At 47.5% G+C, this 9,445-nt stretch overlaps 1 long non-coding RNA gene across 2 annotated transcripts; it reads right to left on the bottom strand.

Annotated features, from left to right (window-relative positions):
• Positions 1-7,626: 7,626 nt before the first annotated feature.
• LOC308225641 lies at positions 7,627-9,383 on the bottom strand. Of its 2 annotated transcripts, none has more exons than XR_013957766.1 (3): positions 9,180-9,383; positions 8,206-8,323; positions 7,627-7,931 (listed from the first exon to the last, which is right to left on the bottom strand). It is a non-coding gene; the product is annotated as an uncharacterized lncRNA (long non-coding RNA). The 2 variants fall into 2 exon arrangements; XR_013957767.1 differs by having other exon boundaries at positions 8,206-8,328; positions 9,180-9,381.
• Between the last annotated feature and the right edge of the window lie 62 nt (positions 9,384-9,445).

The raw sequence follows: 9,445 nt of genomic DNA, 5'->3' as shown, positions 1-9,445 counted from the left end.
ATGGGAAGGGATGGGAAGGGATGGGAAGGGATGGGAAGGGATGGGAAGGGATGGGAAGGGATGGGAAGGGATGGGAAGGGATGGGAAGGGATGGGAAGGGATGGGAAGGGATGGGAAGGGATGGGAAGGGATGGGAAGGGATGGGAAGGGATGGGAAGGGATGGGAAGGGATGGGAAGGGATGGGAAGGGATGGGAAGGGATGGGAAGGGATGGGAAGGGATGGGAAGGGATGGGAAGGGATGGGAAGGGATGGGAAGGGATGGGAAGGGATGGGAAGGGATGGGAAGGGATGGGAAGGGATGGGAAGGGATGGGAAGGGATGGGAAGGGATGGGAAGGGATGGGAAGGGATGGGAAGGGATGGGAAGGGATGGGAAGGGATGGGAAGGGATGGGAAGGGATGGGAAGGGATGGGAAGGGATGGGAAGGGATGGGAAGGGATGGGAAGGGATGGGAAGGGATGGGAAGGGAGACACAGTCCCTGCTGCATGCCGGGACAGCAGCCCCAGCCTGCCGCGACTCCCCCCCTCCCACTGCCGGGCTGCCCCAGACCCCCCCGGTGCCCTGGTACCTCGGTTCTATCCCGCGCTGAGCCGTGCCGTAAAAATTCCATCCCTGCCCATGGCAGGGGGGTTGGAACCGGATGATCTTCAGGTCCCTTCCAACCCAAACTTTCTATGATTCTATGAGGTTGATGCATTGGTGGAGGCCTCCTCTTCGCATAAGGAAGGAGGTAAAGACCTTCACTCTTCAGGCTACTGAAGGAAAACTCCACTTTCCTCATCCACGTCCTCCTCCACCCCTGTGGCTACTATTGTGTTAGCAGCCACGAAACGTACTCGAGTTACAGCTCTACAGGAGGGGGCACACGGACCACTTGTGAAAGCCCACCTTTTGCTGCCCAGAAGCTCCATACCCACCTAGAAGGAAACCCAACGCAATGTGGCCACAAGAGGATTATGATGCTCAATTATTTGCAGAAGGAAAACTCCCAACATTTGATTCCATTTTAATTAAATGCCAGGCTACATCTCATGGCTGATGTCTACCAGCAGCTCCTGGACAAGCTTGTGGGGTGTCCTTTATTCTCACTGCAGAAGTGTAACTGTAGTTGGCTTATGAGCCAAACCCAAAGCGCTCACAACACCAGCAGCACGATCCCATTAACTCTGTGAGCCAGGCCACAACATCCAGTGTGTGCTCAGCCTCCTGCTCAGCACCAGCTCATCAGACATGTTCCAGTACATCCCTTCCACTTTAAAGACATCAATGCAAGAACCCTGAGCTGTGACTTCCCAGAACCACCCATCCACTTTATCTCTAAAATTAATCTGGTATTGATTACTTCTACATTACAGAATTGGCTTCCTTCCCCTTTATTCCATCTCTGAATAAAGAAAGGAGCCACATATCTTAGCACAACTCTTTCATTTGCTACATTAACTTTTCCTTTTCTACCTCTAAAAGTAGCTGCATTGATGCTTATAAACACTTTGCATAAAGAAATGGTAGAAGATGACACTTGAGGACTATCCCGCATGTGTGAGGAGCACCAGGTCCCTTCAGGGGCACAGGGAAAGGTAACAACTCCGGATGTCCAAGTACTGCTCTACCTATGTTTCTCTACAACATACACACCCCAGCCTCAGCTCAATCTACCCACCTGTAAGACGGATGCAACTCTTCCCCCCAGTTTGTACATCTCAGTTAGGAATGATTCAATGATTATTTGAATGGCTGGCTTTGGTTCAGTGAGGTTCTGAACCATTATGAGAATGGCAAAACCCTGTTCCAGAGCACTGGCTAAAACAGCAGCTCCAGCTCCTATCGCTCTTTGACTGACGAGCTCTCAAGATTGACAGCAGAGTGATTTATGTAACTGGGCAGAGAAGAGATGGGTGCACAATGCACTGAACCTTTCTGGTAGGCAGAACAACGAACAAGACACAAAGAGAAGCAGAGACACTACAGGATTATTAAACTCTTATTTGTTAACCTACTTTAGAGACTGAAGAACTAATTGTGGAGGGAAAACACACTGGGATAAGCTGATCTCCTTTCACACCAGCTGAAAACGTGGGTTTCCTTTTAGAGCTGGAATTGCGTTTGTTTCATCGCATTTAAAAGGAGATTGTTTAAGTTTTTAAGAAATCATCATTTTCACCCTGTTTTCCATATTGGAAAGAGGTGTGAAGAGGGCACAGAAAAAGCATTATAATTCAAAATACAATTTTGAGGCTTGGGGGTTTCATCGTTAAAAAAACCAACCACAACCTTCAGGCACAGATGAATTTTATAGAGAATCCTAATTTTTAATGGCATTTTCACAAGTGCAATGTGACTCCCATCCCATAAACCAAAAGCCATTTATGACAAAGAAAATCTGCAATACAAGTGCCACAAAAAGGTCACTCTGGTAGTGCTGAGCCCCACCTGCATACATGCACCCCCCAATGGGAGCTACAGAGCTCCATTACTTGCTATTGCTCTGCTGGCAGTCAGGGGGTGCCTTGGAAGGGTAAAGGGGTTTTTTCTTGCCCTACAATAGGGTTGGATGCTATAGTAGGGCTGCTGCAGGACTCACATTTGGCCTCAGTTTTGGTTCTGAACCAACAGAAGCAACAATCAGGGACATTTACAGAGCATTTCCACGAAATCTGGTGATGATTTCGTACAACTTCCCCTTCCCTCTCTCCCCCTTTGCCAAATCCACAAAGCCTCTGCTTTAGAATGCCAAAGAAGCTGTAGGAGGCAGGGTCTTAAGAAAGAGGAGGTGGAAGTGGCAGAAGTGAAGCAACAGGCAGATGGGAGTTGAGAAGAACAAACCTGGAGATGCCTTGAGGAGGATAAGGAAGAGTGAATGAAATCAGGGCGGTTGCATGTGTGGATGTATGTGCTGCTGCTAACCCAGAAGAGCCAGGAAGGAAGCCAAGTAGTCTCTTAAATAGGACAGAGTAATGACTCCTACTGCACAGGTGAAATGCAATCCTCTGCTAACGCAGATGTTGGGGTTAGGCAGCGAACCAGGCTGCTCTGATGATGAAGGGCAGAGTTCCTGAATTCCAGACCCCTCTTTGACTGATGCACGGCCTTTGGCAACTCCCTGTAACAACGGTAGATGGAAAGTGCACTTTACAGTGCTAGAAAAGCGAGGTTTGGTGGCACATTCATGAGAGGAAAGAACATTTTGGGGTATTTCAGAAGTTCCCCACTTCCCAGTGAAAGAATTCTCTTTCTCATTTGAATGAGAAATTCATACGAAAAGGAAGGTCTAGAACATTCCTCACCCTTTTACCCTCAAGTTCTCCAAGAGCTTCTCACTCCAAATTCCATTTGGAATCAAATCTGAAAATGTTCCATTCAACGTAACAGGAAACAACTATCAATTAATGAATAGTCTGACCTACAGCTTCAGGAATGGCAAATAGGAAGTAATACCACAGAGAGAAGTTGGAAAGCCCTATTTATTACAGCACTGGAATAATGCATTACTGAAATAAAACCTTGCATAATGGAAGTGCAGAAGTAGAAGGTATTTATGTTTAAGGGTTGGGGTTTTGCCTTGCCTGAATTCAACAAGTCTTACTCCTTATCAAAGCAATTCAGCCCCTCAGAATCCCTGCCCTTGCATGATTACTTACAGAAAACACAACCCAAAACCTTACTGAACTCCAATTCCAAGATTTCAGCCCAGCTTACACACTTGAGGAAAAGCTGGGAAGCAGAAACAGCTCCATCCATGCTGGTCTGAAGCTGGCAAGTGGAACAAGGCATTACCCTCCTGCTGCTCCCACCTTTCTCACTCACACTACACCCAGCAGAGCATTGGACACAATGGATGTTTTCAGTCCTGGCAGAAGCTCCTACAGCAGCTGCAATGGTCATTACACCAGTAACTACGTCCCATGAATCACATTCCCCTGCCCAAGAACTGTCCTCACTTATCTTCACTACTTAAACCACCAGACATGAAAGCACCCACATCCACTGCAGCAAGTTCCCTCCAATACACGTTTTCTACAGCAGGTGCTTTTGAGTGCAGAAGGAAATGCACTCCCTTCTTAAGTACTTGTGCTAAATCAAAACCTAATCATTCTGTAAGGTATAAAAACTACAAGTTTAGTTCCCTTTTTTCCCCTGGAAAAGGGCAGAACTGGTCAAACACTCCTAATTCTTGGAAGTGCCAGAGCACACAACGACCACTCTATTTTCACCTACACTCACAGGGCTGGTGCGCAGGCCCTGTAAAGACCTAACATCACATTCTTGGTGCTTTAAGCTGCTCAAACTGGATCAAAACCACCCAGAACACCTTCCTATTTACTCCAGCACACAGAGATTTGACAAGAATGTGCATTTCCCATGTTAGGGTCCTCCAGATGCCTCTCACCATCTTCAGGAACAGCCAAATCTATCCTGAAAAGTCCTCTCAATAAACTTCATTTTGACATCACCATTTGCTGTTACTTCCCACCTCAGTTACAAAATGCATTAACACACATTCTAGCCTGGAATTTTGGTATGTAACCTTCTGAAGCTTTTTGTGCTAAAACCTGACATTTTGCCTTCCTACCTCCAATTCTGCGTTTTATTCTGCCATAGCCCAGCCGAATTGACCAACTGTTTGAAAGGGATTTATCAACAGTTCTATAAGAACCTCTACAGTTCTTTTCCTCCTTCTGTGCTGACCCACTCACAGCCTTACTGCAGGCTAAAATAACACTACCAAGGCTGATTTCCCATTGTCTCATGTCCAACAAGTCAATGTAGTTTGATTCTCTGCAAGCTACTCAGGAAGCTGCGTGGCCTCCTCAGACTTGAAACTTCAGCTATTTCTTGAAGTTAGGATTTTTCCCCCAAATCACCCTAAAGGTTTACATAGCAATGAAGCTAATCCAGAATATTTTTGCCTCACAATGTCTAATTCATGGGATTTAAGAGTTCTGAGGTTGATCATGGACGGGACAGCTTGTAAAAGGAAGACCAACAGCAGTGAGAGTGGCTGCAGATTCAGTTCCAAACTAAGTAACACGTATGAGAAGCCACGGGAATAGAACAATTATTTTTCATCTGTTAAATCCTGTACAATAAAATGAAATATCAAAGCCATAAAAAAGCACTTATTTGTAACGATGTCATCTTACCTTCATCATAAAATGATGAATGCTTCAGGAATTTGCCAGTTTATGTGAGGAATTGCCTGAGTGTCTAAAAAACGCTGAAAAATAAACTTAAAGAACACTCTTAAGCATCCTTTACTCAAAAAGAGATGTTTTATAGTGTGTCTCCTGGTTGAAAAAACACAAAATGTACCAAAATCCCCTCCAAAACTCACCTAAACCCTCTCCTAAATTACACCAACTGTGACAGCCAGTTTTGGTAGGAAATAAAAGCACATATTTGGCAAACAGAACTAGGGAGGGACAGTTACTGCAAGAGACTTGCAGAGAGCTATTTAAGCTACGTTAAACACCAGTGTCCAAGTTAGGGAAGGTTTATGGGTGCATGTATTGACCAGTCTGCTCCTGAAGACCAGCAAAACTGTGTGAAACCATTCCTTCCCTTGTTTCATTAATCAAGGATGTCTATGCTCCACTCGTATGCTTGAGAGTGTGCAAATAAAAAGGGAAATAGCATCCTACACTCAACTCCGGGGAAATAAAAGCCAGTTTTGAGGCATATCACAAGTATTCACCTCCTCTCCTAATTTGCCAACTTAAACCAGCTGCTTGCCAGTCTATAGATTGTTTAAATAACCTTCCTTCATGTCTTGTCCAAGCTTCCCACCTGAGAATCAACCTCTTACTTGAAGCGCTGCTGAAAACTGAATATAGTGACACAAACGTGGGATGTTTGTGAACAATTAATGCGGAATCCAATGGGAATCACTTGTATTCCAGAGCAATTACACACCGGTCCCAGAAGCAAGCACAGAAAAAGCACTGTTTGGAACTGGCCCAACTCCCTCAAAGGGCTGATTAGAGAAAGAAAAGAGCAAATAACAGCACACAAGAGCCCTTCTGGGTTTAGACTTGATCGCTCAGTTTACACCTTGCTAACCACTGCTGGGAGATTTAAACAACAGACAAAAGGCACATCACCACCATCCAGCCTCTTAGAGCAGCTGTAAGCTCCAGAACTTACTCATCCAACACCTGGAGTTGCTCTTCCTCCCCTTTTTATTCCACCTGCAGCACTCTCCTATTGATTTTAAGGGTCTCAAAGCACAAACTGGTGTTGTCACAAAACTTATATAGTTTCCCAATGCGCATTTTTGTCCCTTTTCCCCAGAATTCCTGGATACCAGCAGTCAATACTGTTCTGCATTGCCCTCAATGACCATCCTCCAGCTATGCTGCAGGTGGGGAAGTTAAGGGTGACAAGAAGGATGATTTAAGTACAGGATTTTCTCTTTCCAGTTACTGTCTCTACATACACAGAAGTGACTGAAGAAGATGTTGCCTCCAACATGAAGGCAGGCTTTGTCTAGATGCAGCAGGGAAAAACAAGACCCCAGCAGATCTACAAAGGAGTATTATGAGCCACAGTAAAAACAATCAGCAGCTCATTTTGGCAAACACTCAGCTGCCCAGCAATTGTACAGACACAGAACACAGGATTTCACACATGAGGCTGATACTTAATGCAGAGGAGCCCTTCGTTTGAAGCTTGTGTTAATGTAAGGCTGCAGTATTCATGTTAAAAAAAGAAACCATCCATAACAACATAGAAACTGCAGATGAAATCACCTCACTGGCCAAACTGCAGTTACATTAAGTAGTTTTTAAAGCTGGATCAGAAAATACCTGGACGATGATCATAGAGGAGCACATGAAAACCTAACTCTGGCTCAGACGTCACTGAAGGGTTCCTACAGCGAGTGTTCCAGTGCTTTAGGTTTTGGCCCAGGATTCTGGATCAGCTTCAAGCCTGTGTTCAGAACTTCCCTTTCAGACAGTTAACAGCAGATCACTTTGAGCAATGGAGAAACTGGAGAAGTATGTGAACCACATACAAAAAATCACACATTCACTGTAGTGATCACCATGATTACTCACAATAGGAACTTCTTTGTACTTCAGATTTAAAAAGCAGCACATACAGATAAGAACAGAGGATGTTTTGATGTTCCAAGTGTGGACTGAGGAGGGATCCTACAGAGCAGCTTCCCACCAGTGCAAGCAGGGCTCAGAGCACTTGCTCTGCTCAGGACTTCGACAAGCCAGCATTCTATACAAAGAGGCATTTCTGATCAATGAAATCCATATCAGTTTGACAGCTTTATTCATAGAAACACTTAATAAAAACTCCTCAACTAAGACCGAGGAGTGCTTCAGCAACATGTGACAGTTTCCTCCTCTATTACAGAGGGGGATCCTTAGTTAAATGGCATGATCATGTCCAGTTTTAAAGCTGATTTACTTTCTTTCGTATCCTAGAAGTATCAATCCAGTGACCAGATTTCTTTGTTCCTGTTTAAGAAAAGCTTTACTCTGTAAAAGCGTCATATTTAACATTTATTTATGGAACATTTCCATCCATTTTTAGCTCTCCAAACGGCTCTTGAGGTTTCTCAACCCCTTGCGACACAAGCAGCATGTACATGAATGAGGCAGAGGGGAAACCAACAGGTTAAAACATTTAATGTTGGGTTCGAACTTTGAGTAAGTTCCGCTCAACCCTTTGGAGGAGGGCACTTTGTACAATTCCATATCATAAGAACACACAACGCATTCTTTCATCTGAGAAAACAAAGGGAAAAGTATCTCTGCATCCTCAGAACCTTTAACTGTTATGTTGGCTACTTAACAGACACTTTGTTTCCATGACAAAAGTTCTTTTCCAAAGGTCTTCACCTGTGGCATGAACACAAACTTCAGCCCAAACCTTCCTTTGGGAAGCCTCAGCTCAGGGGCCACCTTTGTTCACACCTGCGAAGGAGAATGTAAAGCAGAGCTAAAGGAAAAGTCACCCTGACCCGAAATCCTCAACACTTCATGAAGTTTATATCCTAAAAGTACTGCAATAAGCTCCATTATGTTGAAACCAGTGCCACAGAGCAATAAATAAAGTTACTTGCTCATGCCACACACACAACCGAACCAAACGGCTCTAACAGATAAATCATAAGGCTCAAAACCATCATAAAAGCATTAACCTGTTGCAAAATACTGCTGGTTCTGTACTAGAAGCTCCACTTTTTACCTTAAGCTGGATGCAGCTTGACCTTTCTCCCACCTCTCAGCAGAGCTTGTGCTCAGTTCTCAATCACTTTCATTGCAGTTTATCCACTCTCAAGGCAGGTAAAAGAAGCATCTCCATCCTGCGCTGCAAAACAGTTGGACAAGGCAGTTTTCCAGCAATCCCCACCTTCGTGGATAGCGACAAACAGCTCTGAGGGGGCTTTTACAGCCACCTGAGGCGAAGCCAAGGGTAACAAGCCCACCAGAACCCCGGTGACTGCGCACAAGGGGGCAAGCGGGAATCTCTCAAAGCCAACGAAGCACATTTTGCCTGCGCACCCGATGAAACCGGCCCCTATGCTTGATAAAACCAGTTGTAAATACGTGGAGACAACAAGCACGGGGTTTCGCCCTACCAGAAGGCTCCAATACCTGGCACAGAGAGCAAGCCCTGCCAGGACACCCCTGGCACCTCATTCACAAGCCCGCCTGGCAAAAGACACAGGAAACCGACCCTGCTATTGCCGCCCAGGCCCCGTCCCCCCGCCTCACCAGACACCAGCCGTGCTTAACGGCAAGCGCAGCTTCCGAGAGCCCGCGAGGCTCCCGGAGACACTCGCGGAGCGGCTACAAACGCCTCCAAAGCAGCTTCCCAGGCAGAGAACGCAGCAACCCAGGACTTCTCCGCAGAGCAGCGCCTCCCTGGGCCCCCCCTCGCTGCCCTCAGCACCCCGCTAACCCAAAAAGGAGCGCTCCAAGCAGCAATACCCCGCGCGGACCGAGCGCACCCGCACCACCCGCGCCCTTGCGCGGTACCGCACCGGGCCCGGCCGCGGGGAGGCCGCTGAGGGCCCAACGGAGCAGCACGGCCCGGCCTCGCCTCCCCTCACGGCCGCCAAGGAGATCGGCGCCCCACCTCCCTCCCGCCCGCCCGCCGCCCCGCCCCGCCGGCGGCCCCCGCGCCATTGCTCCGCGCTCCGCCGCCCCACTCCGCACCTTTCCCTCCCTCCTGGCTGCGCGCCCCTGTGCCCGGGCTGCCTCCGGCTCTAAGCGCCGCTCCCCGCCCCGGCGCCTCCCCCAGAATCCGGCCGGGCGCGGAGGGGGAGCGGCGGCAGAGCGCGCCCCATCCCCACCGCGGAGGAGCCGCCGCCGCCGCCGCCGCCGCCGCCGCCGCTCCTTCCCCATCAGCCACCAGCACGGAATGATCCTCCGCTCCCAGCCGGGCTGTCCCCCTGGCCGCTTTCACCGCTCCCCTATTGGCT

The sequence above is a fragment of the Psittacula echo genome, assembly GCF_963264785.1.
Source record: "Psittacula echo genome assembly, chromosome: 10".
NCBI classification, from domain to species: Eukaryota; Metazoa; Chordata; class Aves; order Psittaciformes; family Psittacidae; genus Psittacula; species Psittacula echo.
Note: the sequence above shows the minus strand (reverse complement) of the source record. Positions and strands in the feature narration are given on the sequence as shown.